We start from the raw sequence: 17,918 nt of genomic DNA, 5'->3' as shown, positions 1-17,918 counted from the left end.
TAGATTGAAGATGTGCAAGGTTTGTTTTTGAAAAGCTTTTCAAATAGTTTTTTTTTTTCTTTCTAAAGACTGTAATTCCAGATGGAAAGGAGCTCTCACCCAATATGGGAGATAACAGACAACTAACTTTTATTTCACTGAGCAAACAATGAGATTATACCTCTGAAGTAGAGACTCTAAACGGGATATTCCTATTTATCTCAAAACAACAAAGTCAGCTTAAAGATGACAGAGGGGAGCAAGTTGCAAAGGGTCACCCAAAATTTGAATAGATCTGTGGGCCTGACACCTGGCCCTCCTTCTTGCAATAGCCCTGGGGGGCTGCACTCACAACCCAAGGTTTCAACTGCTCCTTGAAGTCAGAGGCCTCCCAAATCTGTCTTCAATCTTGAACTTTCTTTCAAATCCCAGATGAATCCATCTATACCCCCTTTCAGCCTGGATATCTCACAGCCCTGAAAGTCACCTGTTCTGAAGCAGGGGCTCCTCCTCCTCCAGCATTAGCGAATTAGCTACTGGCACCACTCTGTAATAATAGCTAGCACTTGCTGGATGCTCACAGGTCATGGCCATTTTAATCATGTAATACTCAACAACCATGTGAGATATTAGTCCCATTTTACTTATGGGGAAACTGAAACTCAGAAGTTGCATGAATTTGCCCATGCTCACATGACTGGCAGGTAGCAGAGCTGGCATCCAGAGCATGTAGTGTGAGAGTCCACATTGTCAACAGGTCAGTCTCTTTACTGTGTCAGTTCCCAGACTCCAAAGTCAGAAACCCTGGAGTCATACTAGATTTTTCTCACTAAGCTATCCAGATTCTGGGAGCTGTCTCTCAAATCTGTTTCCTTCTCGGAATTTCCATAGTTACCACTGTTTGGAAAATGTTTTGCCTTCACTACAGCCTCCAAATCAGCACGGCAGGACAACTCTGGAATTTTGCTTTGTCCTCCCAACAGCTTTTCTTTCTAGCTCATTTAAAACAGGTGGCGGGCTTTGCAATTCCCTGTATTTTAGCCCAGATGACAGCAGAGGCAGTCTGTCTTTGTTAACATCTAAACCCAAGAAGGCAATTATGTCCAACTCCTGAGATGGAAGGAGAGGGCACATGCAAAGGTGAGAGAAAGACCCTCTCCCACCAGCGGCCCTTGCCCAGCTCTGTTCTCTGGGCCAATGGGCAGAGCCCTCGAGAGGACAGGGAGTAGGGTGTGCTCAGGAAGACCTGACCCAGGGCAGGTTTCCAGCCTCTGCTCATGGTCTTGAGGCAGAGAGCTCCAGAGACTACTGCTGTGACCCACACAAGGTCAGGGGCTGGTCCACCTCACAGGTGCCATGGAAATCTCTGGGTTCTGGGATACACCCCACGGGGGTAAGGGAGACACCTAAAAATGCCGGAGATGACATTTCCCTGTATGTTAGCAGGATGGGGGCTGGACTCTGAATCAGTTACAGGGACGAAAACAGGGAAGACTTCCTGCATACTTAAAAAAGTTGTGCAGTGGGACTGGAACTTGTGGTGTGCCTCCATGAGGGGCTGAGAATCTTAGACTCCTGCTGTCGATGCCTCAATTGCTACAACTGGAGCCATATTGTTTTTCAAAAGAGAGCCATCCTCTGTTGCAGAGAGGAGTGTGGTCTCTGCAAAGGCGCTGTGACCTGGGGGCAGTCCTGTGCTTACAACCCTGGGGCAGATAGAGGAGGAAGGAAGGAAACCCGTGCAGATGTGGAGAGTTTACTCACAAGATTAACTCCTCTGATTCCTATGCAAATACCTAGAAAGGGAGAGGCAGAGAAAGTTGTCTTTAAGGCCTTTATCTTAAACTCTGAATTGCTTAAAAACCAAAGGAAGTAATGATGTGGACCAGGAAGAGGAAAGAGGGAGGCCTGCATCGCTGGTCTGAGGCACAGGACACCCCTGCTTCCTAAGCTGGGCCCTGCCTCCCAGGGCAGCAGGTGGGGACTGGGAGAGGGACAGTGCATTTCCATACAGAGGAAACAAGCTGTGCAGCAAACCAAGAAGCTGGGGGAGAGGAGGCTCCTTCCCCAGGAGAGAGGATATAAGCCCTTAATGTTTCCAATTTGTTCATCCCAAAATATTGCAGTAACGGTAGGTACTTGTGGCATCAACACTGAAGAGGGGTTTTGGACTTTGAGGCCACTCACACATCCTTAAAGCAAATTTCATTTCAGTTCTATGGCTGAATATCGCAGGTCTTCAGAAGAGGCTCCCGAAAGCCCTGGCTGAACACTGGAGAGGATTCCACATAACCAAGATATACCAGCCATCCTACAGAGCTTAGAATCTTCAGAACAGAGAGCCCTGGCTGGAAGAACTTCAGATGTGTAAGACTCAGCAACAGGGAACCCCATTTCGTTGCCACCCAGGCACCCACTTAGTCTGCCCCATCCATGGAGGCATGTCCAGTGGGAAGATGGAAATGGGAGAGGAGGAGTTGTCTGGGGAGCAAATGCCCTGTCACAGAGGCAGAGTGTGCCAAGGCAGTGCCCTTTCCCTGATCTGGGTTATCGGACAGAGTATTTTATATTAAATTGTACCTGAGACGGGAACTCAGAGACAACAAACATGGAAGCTAGGGCTTTTGTTGAGCAAACAGGCAGAGGTTTGGAAAAGCAAAGCAACCACAGTGTGGGGCCACTCTGGCCTCACAAGGATCTGGCCCCTGTTGACACTTGCTTCCTTTCTCACACCAGATAGGTGAGGCTCAGAAGGGAAAAGAAAAGCAAGCAATTCAAGAACATTAATGTGGCCTATCCCCCACACCCATCACCCAAGAATGGCAACCATGTGTCGGAGACTGTTCTCCAATCTGTGGTGCCTAAAAACTTGGTAGGAGAATGGTGGAGAGATATACTGGAGAATGGGAGACTGGTCCATTTCATTGGCCTAAACTCAATTTGCATATGGCTTCCCTTAAACTTACTAACAGTCTGCTGAGGAAAGAGCTTGAATCAGGTCAGTGCAAAGGGACATTTCTACATACTGGAGACAGAGGTCCATTCTGGTTCCTAGGTCTCTGTTTTTGGAGTGGCTCCCCTTCGTTCTAATCACAATGCTGCTTTCAGAATGATTCTTCTAACATGCAAATACATTCCTGTCACTTAGCTGCTGGGAATTCTTCAGTAGGCCCATTAGTTTCTGTCAGTTGCAACCAAGAGTCCTGACTAATAAGAACCACTGCAAGTTTTTAATCAGGAGAGCAACATGCTCAGGCTTATGTTATTGAAAGAGATTTCAGACAGCACATGTACAGATTACGCTACTGGATTTATCCATTGTATACATTAAAATCAATATAATGGCAATTCCCTTGGTGAAAACAAAAAACAAAAAAAAAGTGCACAAAAAAATAAATGCAATAACTGCACACTGAAGTTTCTCCATAAAATGAACTGTTCTCAGGGAGTTCTAAATCTTCCCTGAACCAGAACTCACAACACTCTTAACAGCACTTAGAGTTGAATATACAGGGCAAATGAGAACCATTCTTGGGAAACAACATAAAATGATGATCATCTTAATGTGGTTCTAATTTACATGTTGATTGTGTGTCTGTTTTATGAATCACTTTTAATTCCTGTGCTCAAACAAAAAGGAAAAAATTACCTTGGTAAATGCCACATAATGGATCAATTAAATTATTCCCCAAATAAAGTACACTTTGTTATAGTATAAACATGCATAACTCCTGGTGCTATTTTAAACACACTGGTAGAGAAATGTGCTTTATTTTTAACATATTTAATACTATCCTATATTATGAACAACCCTCCCAACTCCCTTCATCTCTAAATGATCTTCATTTTAGTCTTTTGTTTGTTCCGGGAGTCAGAAAATAAAGAAATTTTAATGAGAATTCTTAGATAATAACTTTTCTTACCTAAAAGTGATACAACAATGTGTTTTACTCTCCATTATTCTACTGTGTCAGCAACACACTCTACTTAACACTAAGTTGTGTTCCTAGGTTATTTAAAAAAAAATCAACCAAATGATAATATTCTATCATTTATACAGAGTATTCTAAATACAATCTAGAAAAATGGTGTGGTATAACAGAAAGACCACTCGTGTTGAGTCAAATGGTTCCAGGTTTGAATATTGGCTCTGCTACTTCCCAGGTAGGCCATCTTAGGCAAGTTCCCTAACTTCCCTGTGGTGACATCTATCTACTTTGCAGAGCTGTTACAAGATTACACATTATATATGTACACATAGAAGCAGGATGGTGTAGAGTCTAAAGTATACATGCAAAGTAGATGTGACCTGTTAAGTATCAACGACTTTATAGGCCGTATAAGTTCACAGCAGGAAACACTAGTAACCTGTTTCAGAATACCATATATGTGACAGGATATAAGTTATTGATTCACTTCCATAATCTTTCTTTAATATGGATCATGGTGCGATTTCATTTCCTAACATGTGCTTGCAAAAGAAATTTCTATTATTTCCTGCATACCTCCAAGTTTCGTGTGTCATGTATTTGAAAGATTCCTAAATTCTTAAACAGTGTCATATTATTGCTGTGCTGGGCAAACCTGTTGGGACCCCTCTCACTTCTGAGAGCTTTCTCTGTATCCTCACTTAATAAACTTCCATCGCTTTTTTTAAGATTTTATTTATTTATTCATGATAGACATAGAGAGAGAGGCAGAGACACAGGCAGAGGGAGAAGCAGGCTCCATGCCAGAAGCCCAGGACTGCGCCCCGGGCCAAAGGCAGGCATCAAACCGCCGAGCCACCCAGGGATCTCCTACTTCTATCGCTACACACACACACACACACACACACACACACAACACACACACATTGTTTTGCCTTACATGGCAATATCATGTTTAACTAGAGAAAACAATTGTGCCTGGCATGAATTGATTGGTCTCACAGGTAACATAAAGTGACCTAAATGACATACAGAAGTGATTCTGGCATTTTTGGATTTTGCTATATTTTTCTTTTCGAATGTGTTGGTGGGCAAGTTTCAGTTAGAATCACTTGGAGAACAGGAATTCAAACACACACCCCTATATTTCTAATATTCTCTTCACTCTGGCTTTCCACCGCAGGCAGCTGTGGATAACCTCCTGGAAGTCAGCCCCCAGAGCAAAATAAATTGGGAAGTGACTTATCTAGTGAGAGGCTTAGGAAAAAATATTCAAGGGTAAGATGTAATATAAGGAAACTTACACAGAACACTGGATTTTTTTTAAAAAAACGGCATATTACAGTCAAGGACATTTTGAAAAAAAAAATGTGGGGAGAGAGGCCAAGAATTATGGTTAAGCAACACTGTTAGCACTGAAGCTCCAAAAAACAGGGGGAGGGTATCATTAGGTGAGGAAGGTATAGGCTTCTTAAACAGAGGACTAATACATGTTACAGGGAAAAAAACACCAAAATGTGGATATGAAATTTAAGGCTGGAATTAGAGATTGTTATTTTGAAATAGGTGGTTAGAACAAATTATAATTTCCATATGTATGGTGGAAAATGATCAGAAACAAAAACTTCTGATAAATATTGAAGATCCTGCCAACCATAAGGTCTCCCAGATAAACACTGGATTTAGAAGCCCACTTATTTCCTCATTTCGTAACTTTAGGAAATTTGGACAGAACAGATGCAAATTGAGAATCAGTTCATATTATGGTTTTTAAGAGCGTGATTTAGAAACTGAATTGTAACATATGCAGCAGACTCACTATGATTCTAAGTGGAGGATAATGCCCCCAAATTCCCCCCTAGTATTTGTTTTTAAGATCATTTTAAAACATCATTTTAGAATGTAAGATAGGGAGATCACAAATTATCAGTAAGCAAGTTGTGATAACTAAAAATCAGTTGTATAATATCCCTTATTTCTAAATGCATATAAATATCAGTGACAGTTCTTTGCATATTCTCTTGATTTTTTTCTCAAGAGTGAAAAATGGGCTTTCATATCCCTTAACCCTGTTTTTCCTTCAAAGCCTGAAGTTCCTTCAGTGCAACTTCTCTTGAGAGGAAGCATTTTCTGGAACATAACCCCCTCTACTGTGGAAAAGGTAGAAGGCTTTGGTGTGTGCCATACCATAGGAAAGAACAAGAATACAAACTCACAACTGGCCCCAAGAGAGCTGCCTGGGCAGAAGTCCGACGGCGCAGCACAGACATACTTACCTTTTTCAGTCTGAGGTATGGAGAGTTTTAAATGTGATGTGAAACCAAGGCCACATCAGATGTGAGAGCAATCCTAGAGTGAGGGGGGGAAAAAGCAAAAGGTTAAAATAAAAGGGGGGGAGGCATTGGGGGAAAAGCCATATCGGTGCTCTATAAGTAGACACTGATACACAGGATAGGAGGTTCAGACACAGATACAAAGAATAGGAATGTCAAGATCAAAAATTTCTCTTCGTCAACATACCACAGTGCCATATCCCTATATTCCAGAGACATGCCTTTAAGTTCTGACAGCAGTCTTCCTCTTAGAGAAGCAGTGCAGTCACATGGTTAAGAGCATGGGCCATGTGTCAGAAGGCCCAGAGTCAAATCCAGGTGTCACCTGGAGCCACTTAGAAACCTCACACAAAGGGCACCTGGGTGGCTCAGTTGGTTAAGCGTCTGTCTTCCACTCAAGTCATGAACCTGGGGTCCTGGGATTGAGCCCCGCATCAGGCGCTTTACTCAACAGGGAGCCTGCTCCCCCTCTCCCTCTCCCTGTCCCTGTCTGCTCTTTCTCTCTTAAATAAAATCTTTAAAAAAAGGAAAAAGAAACCTCACACAATTTGTTTGGTCTCTCTCTGCCCCGGCTTCCTCATCTATAACACAAAAACAAAATGGTACCTACAGCAGAGGAACCTTTTACAGCTAAATGAGCTGAACTGAGGAAAGAGCTTCATACAGGTACCTGGGAAGCAAGGAGCACTCCCGTATTTGCAATTATTTCCCAGATACCCAATTCAAGTACAAATACCTCACAGCCTCAAGCAGAAATGCAGTGATAATCAGAACCTTTTAAAAAGAGTCAAACACAAACACTATCCTTTAGGAAACAGTGTCCAAGCAGGGTTGAGAGTGAAGTGGGGGAGGAGAGGATCTTTAAGGAGCAAGAAAGATCATTAAAAGGCCCCAAACAGAGGCAAACAAAAACCAAAAAACAAAACAACCAAAAAACCCCAAAAACCAACCAAACAAAACTCCTTTGCTCCACTCCTGGGTTTTTTTCCCCCCAAAGACAAGGCTACTGTGAGAAAAGAGGCCTGAAAGGCAGAACTTGTTGACAGTAAGCACATCCAATGAAGGTAATTTTAAATCTATATTTCAGAACAGTCTTTCCTGTAATTCAATCTAATGAATAAGGAGGATGTTTCCCTTTCAATGACTAGATAAGCCTGTAGTAGGGCTGCTTTATTTGGTTAGTCTGGATGGACGGGAAGCCATCTGAGAGGGAAATATCTGGTGTCTTTCTACTAGGAAGTTTGCTGATGGAGATAAACACACACACAAGTACAAACACCTAATATATGTTGATCTTCAAACCTATTTTGAAGGTTTGACTCTTACGCCATTTGAAATGATTCTCCTTAGATATTGTAGCAGTCTTTGGTCCTGAGAAAAGGCTCTTTTATGGATGATCATGGAGCTGGAGTGATCTGATTTCTACAGACACAGCAAGAACACCGATTCTTAACTGAAGTTACTTCCGTGGTCTGTATGTAGTTCTATCAATGTAGACAAAGATATGCCTTACTGCTAAAATGAAAAAGTGTGGTTTGATTTCCTACACTTCCTTCCACCCTTCACCCCTCCCTACTTCGGTATGATGTCACATGAAATTACTTCCAGAAACGGAGGGTAGAGCAGCCAAGTTATAAAACCTAAGTGCTATGCTTACTGCTTTCTTATCTCCAAGTTAATTCTTATGGGGGCGAGAGTCTATCGATGATCAAGGCCATGGTAATTTTCCTATTTCATAAGAAATCTGAAGTCTCAGCAGAATTGCAAACTGCTGAATCTACCACATTTGTGTGACCCATACAAACACCCCATGCCTCTACAAAATTCCTACCAAAACTCACACATTTGCAAACCTGTATTTTAAACTTCACCCTTACCTTTGATCAAAAACAGACGACCAAATAGATCTCTTTAAAAATAATCTTGGTGGTAAAAACAAAAATATCATGGAGAGTAAAATATTAGCCAGTTACTGTATTTCTGTGCTTACCTACCCCTCCATTTACTAAAATTTTCCGTTATGATTTTAAGATGTTGTTTCCCAAAGAATGTTGACAACCATTTCCCACTTAAAGCTGTGGTTTAAAAGAAATACGTTTTAACTTGAGAATAGCCCTGAACTGGGCTTGTTCTAGGGTCCTATGAAATCACAGTAGTTAGTCCTTTAGACTCAAAATTTCCCTTACACTTTTTCACTGACAAGTGAAGGTGTTTGCTTCCTTTGATAAGGGGCTCATAACAAACAGTAGTGGTAAATCTGGTTAAAGAAATTGTCAAAGGGTGCTTTGTTTTGCATTATTTAACATTACATCATAGAAATAAATCATGTAAAATGGAAGCTTTATCCATCTCAATCGCTAAATCTAGTCAAGTGAAAGTCTACAAAACTCTAAACGAAAAGCTGTCTCTTTGTACTGAAAAATATCTAAACACTGGGTTGAGATTTAATTTTAGGAAAGAATATTGGAGAACAGAGTTTAGATTTGAAAAGGACAATGCAATCCACTTTTTTTATGCTTCCTGTTCAGAGGCTGATGGACTACCCAACAAACTTGCCAAATCAAAAAGAGTGTTTAATAATTCTCCATAAAGAATAGATTTTAAAAAGCTATAGCACCAATCAGGTAACAATAGATCAATCAGGTTTTCCTAAAATGTAGTATTTGCAGTTGAAGCCTGGATAAGTAATTACATTCAAAGTAATGTACAGGGAGCTATCAATCCCCATTCATGCAGCTCGCATTCACGGAGCCAAGAGCTTTGCTGGGCTTGGAGATATAAAAATGAATCCGCCACAGCTGCTTTACTTCCAGCTAAAAGAATACACCTAAACAAAGAGCTACAGGGCAGTGTGTTAAGTGCTATAATAGAGGTATGCACAAAGGGCTTGGGGCCAAAGGAAGAAGCTATAAATTCTTCCTGGGAAATCAAGCAAGTGAGGGGAGATGTGAAAGAAGGTATACGGTGATGCTTCCTGGTGATAAACTCAAGACTTTTTTCCTTACTGTGTTCTCAAAAGTAAGGTGGTAATTTTAGGATTTATGAACTGTGTTATTGGCAAGTGCTATATCGGTCTTTCCCCAGTTTCATTTATACTTGGCATAGCCTTTTGGTCACAATATCCTACGAATATACTTGGCATAGCCTTTTGGTCACAATATCCTACGAATATCCTACGTTTAATTGAAAATAAACATGTTATCAAAATATTCCCACACGACACACACTATCCAGAGCAGCAGGACTAGTTAGTAGCAGGAGTAAAACTTAGATACAAAGTTCAGAGATGTTTGGAGACAGACATGAATGACATTCTTGACACTTAGTCATATTACACTAATGATGCTTATTTTAAATATGAATTTTTTTTCTGATTCTTCTTCAGGCAAAAATAGAAGAATCACTTGATTATATCATGGTTAATATTTGTCTTCCTCTACTTCTGTGTTTAAAATAGAAGGAGGGTGTTGAATCAACTTCTACTTAGCATCATTTATTATGCATACCATATTCCTACTTATAACACAGTTGTGACAGAACGTCCATTGTTCATTACACACTAGCCCCAAACTTGAGTAATTCTAATGTAAGCATGAGAAACCACCGTCTCCTTTGGGGTGAATTTCCAAATTCCTCTGTGTTAAATTGAGGTCTAATTTTCCCTGTGCCTGGTTTTCACAAGAAGGTCCATTCCACCCCATGTGCTCCTTTTCAGCTGTCAATAAACAGAGGCAGTGAATTCCCCCACAGCTTCACAAAGCTAGTTAGGCAGAGCCATTCATTCCTTCAGGAAAACAGGGCATTGATTTCAGCGAGTTCCCAGGGAGCAGCTGCAACAAAGAGATCAAAGGCCCACCTCTCTTTCCCTCCACTGCTTCCATCAGGCCAGGCCCAGACAAACAGCGACAGGTTTCCTTGAGACAAGGAGAGGGCCCGGCAGACCACCTCATGGTTCAATTCAAATTCATCCGTTTCCTACATTCCAGTGACAGTCCAGAATGCTAACCATGACAAACCAGCACAATCGCCCGGCATAATATACTGCTCACTAGTTCATCCAAGGTCAGAGGGAGAAAACAAGCACCCAGGGAAGTCCTCCACTTCTAGGGCCTGCTGAGCCTCAATGGCCCCCTGACATTCCATAAATAAACTTCGCCTGCTCACTCTCCCTTTCTTTTTCCATCCTGCAATCCTGCAAGCAATTGTCTCATTCAATCTGCAATTTCTTTCGTGTCACCCTACCCAAACTACTGGGACACTTTATTCTCAACCTGATAGTTCTAATGATGATATTAAGCATGGTTATGTGGGCAGCTCTAATCAGTTCACACTCAGTAAACTACCACCATCGGATGAATTTACAGCTGTAATTGCTAGGGGCTTCCTCCACGGCCTGATTTCCAGGGAAGGCCACACAACCTAAAGAGAGTTCGGTTTGCGTAAATTCTGTTTGCAAAACAAAAATGTGAACAGAGATAGAATGGTTGGTTAGCTTTTGATGTGAGTGAGGTATTCACCCAAATTGGTAATCGAGACCCCTAAATGACAGTCTGTGTGTGCATGAGCCATGTGCAGCTTTGCGGGAGTGAGGGGGGTTAGCCAGGGGCAGGGGGAGCACTAAGGGCTAGGAAAGAAGATGGATTCTCCTGATTGGTTACCTACCCTGAACAGGTTTGATCAAAAGGTTTCTAAAGTTTCCCCTGAATTCTAACCTGCTTGTTTGACGCAACCTTCAAGAAAGCCTGTAAAATAATGCATTATTTTATCGTGCTCCATTCCATTTCTGCCACTAATCCTGAGGAAGCATGGGAGTGGATGGGTTAAATCTGAAAATTCCTACACCAAAAAGAAAATAAACAATGTTGGAATGAAAGGTATGGAGAAGTCATTCCTTGACACAGAACACAACTTCCCACATGCCCATCTTATGAGCTTCGGTATGACCTGGGAGATCCATTCACTGATTGTTCACTGATCACCAAAGATGCCATTTTGTACATGGTACTGAACAGTCTTCAAGACTTTCACTTGTTCTCAGGATGAGACAGAAGTAAGCTTAGAAAATACAAAGGTCTCAACAGCACACAAAAGATGGCTTCCTAGTAGATGCGGCGTGACAGTTATATTAGGAGTCTCAAAGCTGACTCTGGCACTGATCCATTTTGGGCCTCTCTTGTCTTTCTACTCTTTCAAAATGGAGACAAATATCTGTCAAGAATTCAGGTATTGTGAAATAACCGATCCTCAAATATAAAGTATCTCATCGGAGAACGCTAGTCTCTTGAGTAGAACTTCCTTACATAATAGATCACTCTAATTCAACAGAGCTGCTCTGGAAACTCAGTTTCTATAAATCAAATCATTTTTTTTAAAAGGTCTCAGATAATTTACTACTTAACAAAGGCTATGGCAAATGACAAAATACACTCATCAACTCATTTATATACCCTTTCAAAAGCATTTAAAGCATTTAGAAACATCAATTTGATCTTCACCACAACCACCTAAGATAGGTGATTTTACTAGTTTCTATTTTTGAATGAGGAAAACAGACTTAAGAAAGGTAACAAATATGTATCGGAAACACAACTTGAAGTATTCTGTTTTTCAACCCCATGTAATACCTTGCTGCCATGTATACATACAATTATTCACTGAACTTCTCTCACCATAACTACATTGAATAATCAATCTACTCCTAAGCCCGATGCAATGTACCACTCATCCAAGGAGGCAGTGCTTGAGTATGGAGTCTGATGTCCGATCCACATTGAAACTTTAGTGTCACCTTTTGGTAATTTTGTAAATTAAGCAATTAACATAATTTTCGGATTCTCAGTTTCTCAACTGCAAAAGAGGAATAATATCTTCTCTGATAGTGTCTGTAAAGAATCAAGTTAGATAACTTGTATAAAGCACCTACAGTAGCATTAGCACATAATAAATGCTTAATCATGCTAGCTATTATCATTGGTGTTGAAAATCAGACCGATATAAAACGTAAAGGAGAAAAATGTTTCCTTTTAAATAAAAAGATGTAAAATTTAACTTTCAGCCTCTGGATTATATGGTTCTCTCTAGTACTAAAAATTTACCACTTGAGTCTAATATTTTAAGGTAGCTAACTAATAAACCCAGATAAAACTGTCATAAAAGATAAGCTATTACACAAAATAGAAACACCAATTGAATTGTCTTTTAAAAATCTGACTGAGGAAAATCCTTGGTTGTTACAAAGCAGCGATATGGTTTTTCTGTGCAATCAGCTTTGCTTCTTGCCATTTAACTACTTTAAGCAGGAATATATTTGTGAAAGGCAGAAATTCACAGACAGTTGCCACATGAAAATGAAAATATAGAATAGGAATATTTGTTGCATGGAGTTAGTGCTTTAAAGTTTTCAAAGACTACATATGTTATTTCATTTGACCCTCACACTACTTACTAGGAGAAAACAGATGAACTTTTTCTAGCGCAAAGACGGCCAGTGGTAAACAAAAGGGCAAACTTAAATTTTTTTTTTTTTACTCCTGGTCTCATTTTTCATAACACCTTAACAATAGTTGGTAGTATGTAGATGTTACAGTACAGAGTGTACAAAATACTGTGAAAAGACAGAGGCCACTAAGTCTGAAAGAGCCAGAAAAGGATTTGGAGAGAAGATGACATATATCCAACCTTTTAGACCTAATACAAAATCACATCTAGAATGTTGGTGATTGTCTCTGAGCTTGATGCAATTTTCTCTGAACTCTGAATACATCTTTCAGTGGCTTACTTCTCATGCACTGTTTTTGTTGAATTGCAAACTTAAATGGATCTCCCTTAATTTTTTTTTTTAACCCAAGGCTTTGATATTAAAAGAATTAGAAAGCTGAAGCCATTGTTGTTTGACTAAACACCACTTAGAGCTCCTTCTAATTCTACAGTGCCAGGATTTTTAAAAATTACTGCTCATTCTTATATTGTATTACCCACTATATAAGACATCAGTTTAAATGTGCATGTTAATTTACAGCCTATTAACATTGAAAAAATGTTTTTTCCTTCACTACCACTGATCTCAGAAGTTAATAGTTGGGAAGAACCCTTAAGACTATCTCAGGGAGGGATGCCTGGCTGACTCAGCTAGTAGAGCATGTGACTCTCGATCTCCGGATGGTCAATTTAAGCCTCACCTTAGCTGTAGAGATTATTTAAAAAATAATCAAAGAATATCTAAAGGAATGTGCCTCACTAAAGAAAGTCACCCACAGCAGAGAAAGTCTGATGGTTATTTCTTTCCTATGGTCTAAGAGTTGCCTTTTTATAACCATCTGTACTGTCTTCTCCAACATGAAATAAACATTTTTTTATCCAGATGTTTAAAGATGATTTTGATGATCTATTACCTAGAGCCGTTATTTTCAGGCTGTTGAGCTTTCCTAATACAGGCATTTGGTGCTATAAACTTCTCTAAAAGGCCTGCTATAGTTGCATCCTCATTATTTGGAAATAAGTTTTTATTTTCATTCAGTTGACAGTACTTTCCAATTTCCCTTTTCATTTTTTTGTCACATGGGTTATTTGGTAAAATTTACCAGCACAACCATTTGGGCCTGGTGAGTATTCTTTTCTGGAAAGTTGTTGTTTGGTTTTTATTTTTGTTTTGTTTTTACTATTAACTTGATTTAATAGAGGGCAATTTGAGTTACCTATTTCTCCTTGAGACAGTTTCAGTGGTTTGTATACATCTTTCTAGACATAGTTCCATTTCATCTGCTTTCAAATCTGTGGGCCTGTAGTATTCTCTTATTTCCCCTGTAATATCCATGAGATCAGTACCATGAGGTGAGTAGTTATGAGCTCTCTTCTGTTCCTGACATTGGTAATTCACACCTTCTTTTTTCTTTGGTTGAACTGGCCATAGTTCTATTTTTATTTGATTTTTTTATCTTGTTCAAAGAACCACTTTTTGTTTTGATTTTCTCTTGTTTTCCTATTTTCAATTTTGTTAACTTCCCTGATTTTTATTTATTTTCTTCTACTTGCTTTAGACCTAATTTGCTTTTCTTTTGCTAGGTTAAAGAGGTAGAAATTTAGGTTACAGATTTTAGATATGCTAATAATGCATTTGTTGCTATAAATTTCCCCCTAAGCATTGTTTTAGCTGCCTGCCCCCACACACTTATAAGCTTGTTTTAAACTTTAGTTTAAAATATTTTAAAGTTTTTCATGAGACTTCTTTGAGCCATGGATTAGCCACCCCAAGCTTAAAAAAATTAATACAAAAATATTGTTTTCCATCCCCTACTTTATAATCTAATCATGTCTTTAGATATATAAAGCACATTTCTGTAGGCACCACATAGCTAACTCATTTTCTTTTTTGAAAAGTCTAAGCTGACATTCATTGACTTTTACTTAGAATGTTTACACCATTTATACTTAATAGGACTATTGATAGTTAAGTTGAAATGTACATCTTGCTACTAATCTGTACTCCATTTCCCTTTTCCTTTTTTTTTTTTTCTTTGTCTTCTTTTTGGACTTTTTCTGATTTAATTTTATCTCCTTTGGCTTAGAACTCTTTCTTTTGAGGTCTTAGTGGTTGACTTAGGGTTTCTTGTTATATTCTTTTTTTGTTTGTTTTTTAAGATTTTATTTATTTATTCATGAGAGACACAAAGACAGAGGCAGAGACACAGGCAGAGGGAGAAGCAGGTTCCATGCAGGAAGCCTGATGTGGGACTTGATCTCGGAACTCCAGGATCACACTCTGAGCCGAAGGCAGACACTTAACCACTGAGCCACCCAGGCATCCCTTCTTGTTACATTCTTAACACAATGCACCCTCAAGGGATATTACACATCTTCACATGTGGTATAAAAATTCTGGGGGCAACTGGGTGGCTCAGTTGGTTAAATGTCTGCCTTCATCTCAGGTCATGATTTTAGATTAAGCTAGTAAAAAAAAGTATTTTACTATCTTTTTTGAAAGACATTTTTATTAGCTATACATCTTCTAGGTTGACAGTTTTTTCCTTCATTATTTTAAAGAAGTTGTTTCACTGTTTTTTGGATTGCATTGCTTTTGGTGAAAAGTCTATTGTCATTCTTTGTTCCTCTAAGTTTATAGTGTCTTTGTTTTCTGTTTTAAAATCTTTATTACTGGGCAGCCCCTGTGGCCCAGCAGTTTGGCGCCCCCTTCGGCCTGGGGTGTGATCCTGGAGACCCGGGATTGAGTCCTGCGTTGGGCTCCATGCATGGAGCCTGCTTCTCTCCCTGTGTCTCTGCCTCTCTCTCTCTCTGTCTGTCATGAATAAATAAATAAAATCTTATAAAAATTAAAAAAATAAAATCTTTATTACTGGTTTTTAAACTGTTTGATTGTGATGTATGTTGGTATAATTTTCTTCATTTTTTTGGTGTACTTGCTGGTATTCATTAAGCCTTTAAGATATGTGAACTTATGGTTTCCATTAAATTTTGCAAATTTTCAGCCATTATTTCTTTAAATATTTTTTCTGTTACCTTCCTCATTGGAGATTCCACTTATACATACATTTGGCTGTTCAAAGTTGTCCCATAGCTCACTGATAGACTGTTTTGGTTTTGCACTGTATGTTTGTGTTTTATTTTGTATAATTTCTATTGCCATATTTCAAGTTCACAAAGTCTTTCTGCAACATTTAGTCAGTTGTTCATCCTAAACAGTGTATGTTCCATTTCAGATGTTTATGTTGCCTCTAGAATTTCAACTTGGAATTTTTTATAGCTTTCATGTCTCTCCTTAAACTTACTACTCTACAATCTTGGGCATATGCATGAAAAAATAACTTTTATTATCTTTGCTTACTAAAGGTGCTTACTAAATCTTTAAAAAATCTGTTTATTTGTTAATATATTTATTAAATCTATCATCTGCAAGTCTGTTTGTAATGGTTGATTTTTCTCTTCACCATTGAATTTTCCTGTTTCTTGGGAGACCTGGAAAATTTTGATTGAATGCTAGATATTGCATACTTTACCTTATTAGGTGCCAGGTATTTTGTAGTTCTTTAAATATTCTTGAGCTTTGTTTTGGGAAGAAGTTAAACTACTAGAAACCATCTGACCTTTAAACCAAGAGTCTGCAAATTGTGGCCCACTAGTCAAGTCTGGCCCATAGCCTATTTCTGTAAACGAAGTTTTATTAGAATTTGGCCATCCTCATTCATTTACATATTATCTACAGCTGCTTTAACATTACAGTGGCAGAGGTTAGTAGCTACAACAGATATCATATGGCCTATAAAACCTAAAATAATTTCTATTTTACTCTTTACAAAAAAAAAAGTTTATATCCCTTTTTCAATGGCTTACTTTTAGGATTTTTTTTTTTTTTTCTTGAAGGAACAGAGCAATATTTAGGCTAGGGCTAATTTTTCCTCACTACTGAGGCAATACTTCTCCATGTACTCCATTTTATGCCATCTGTATTACAAAGTTTTTCTAGTTTGGTGGGACACATTCTTCTCTGCCTGTGATCTACATTTTCCTTCCTAGTGGTTCTTTTCCTAGCCTTGGTTAGTTTTCTCATATGCATGCACTAATTAGCACTCACCTGAAGACTCCAGGGGACCCTCTGATGACCTCCAAAGTGTTCTCTTTGTGCAACTCTTTCTTCTATGCAATGCTGTCCTACAAATTCTAGGTGTACTTGCTTCCATGAGTTCCCAACACTATCACCTCAATTCAGGGTGACCACTGAGCTGTGTTTGGGTTCCCCTTCTTACACTGTGGCCTTGGGCACATCATTTCTCAGGGTTCTCTCAGGGTTCACAGTCTTCTCTCAGGGTTCATAGTCTTATGCCACTTGTTGCCCAATGTCTGAAAACCTGTTTTATATATTTTATGAGCTTTTTTGTTTTTTTTTGTTTGTTTGTTTCATTTTGGTTTTGGTTGTTTAAGGCAGTTAAAAAACCCAGTTCTTGTTACTACACCATGCTAGAAAATCATGGACGTCCCCTTAGTATGAAGCTCCAATTCCTTACACTTGCATTAGTGCTTTATATTTTCAAGTACTGAAAAATTTGCATTATCTCACATTTCATCTTTTCTACATCATTAAGATGTAGAGATTATCTGAAAGCTTAAATAACTCAAAAAGTAACTTGTCTGGGGTCACACTGCAGAACTGCCCATGCCTCTTAGTCATTTTCTCTACCATAACAGTACATAATTTTTCAAGATTTGGGATGTATAATATAAATAGTAAGAGACAGTCTTCTCTATGAAGTACTCTGTAAAATAATTTATTACTAGCATTTAAAATTATAATACTGAGTAATATAGAATTAAAGGATTGTTACTGAATATTGCTAATGACCAGGTCTAAAACTTCAATTAATCCTTATAATCCTCATAGATATTATTATTTGTTTTATAAGACAACCTGTGGTTAAGAAAGGTTTATTAACTTGATCACAGTCATGTTCTTATTGGCATCACAGTTAGAATTCAAGCCAGGCTCCACTCATTCTAAAACTTGTGCTCTCCACCATTCTGTCTGCTCCTTAATTTATAGCTCTTAAAAAGAGAGCTTTTGGAACTAAATTATGACAGAACACTCCAAGTCCTTAGTAACAAAATGGCTTTAGGAGCCATTTACTAAAATTATCAAGACCTATCCACTTTTTACCAAAGAACTTCTAAT

General features: G+C 38.9%; 1 protein-coding gene across 21 annotated transcripts in view; it reads right to left on the bottom strand.

The window, feature by feature from the left end:
• Positions 1 to 17,918, bottom strand: part of PLAGL1 (PLAG1 like zinc finger 1) — a 73,255-nt gene that overhangs the window by 25,441 nt on the left and 29,896 nt on the right. For 15 of the 21 annotated variants that reach the window (XM_025997948.2, XM_072719234.1, XM_072719349.1 and 12 more), the window contains exon 3: positions 6,185 to 6,257. The exons of 4 other annotated variants lie outside the window; for them this stretch is intronic. The gene's annotated coding sequence lies outside the window, so the exon portion shown is untranslated. Of the gene's footprint in view, positions 1 to 1,743; positions 1,776 to 6,184; positions 6,258 to 17,918 lie in introns of all 21 variants that reach the window. 2 more of the 21 variants (XM_072719272.1, XM_025997947.2) reach the window with 1 other exon arrangement.

Source organism: Vulpes vulpes, chromosome 1, assembly GCF_048418805.1.
Source record: "Vulpes vulpes isolate BD-2025 chromosome 1, VulVul3, whole genome shotgun sequence".
NCBI classification, from domain to species: Eukaryota; Metazoa; Chordata; class Mammalia; order Carnivora; family Canidae; genus Vulpes; species Vulpes vulpes.
The sequence above is the reverse complement of the archived record's forward strand: the minus strand, read 5'-3'. Positions and strand labels throughout refer to the sequence as shown.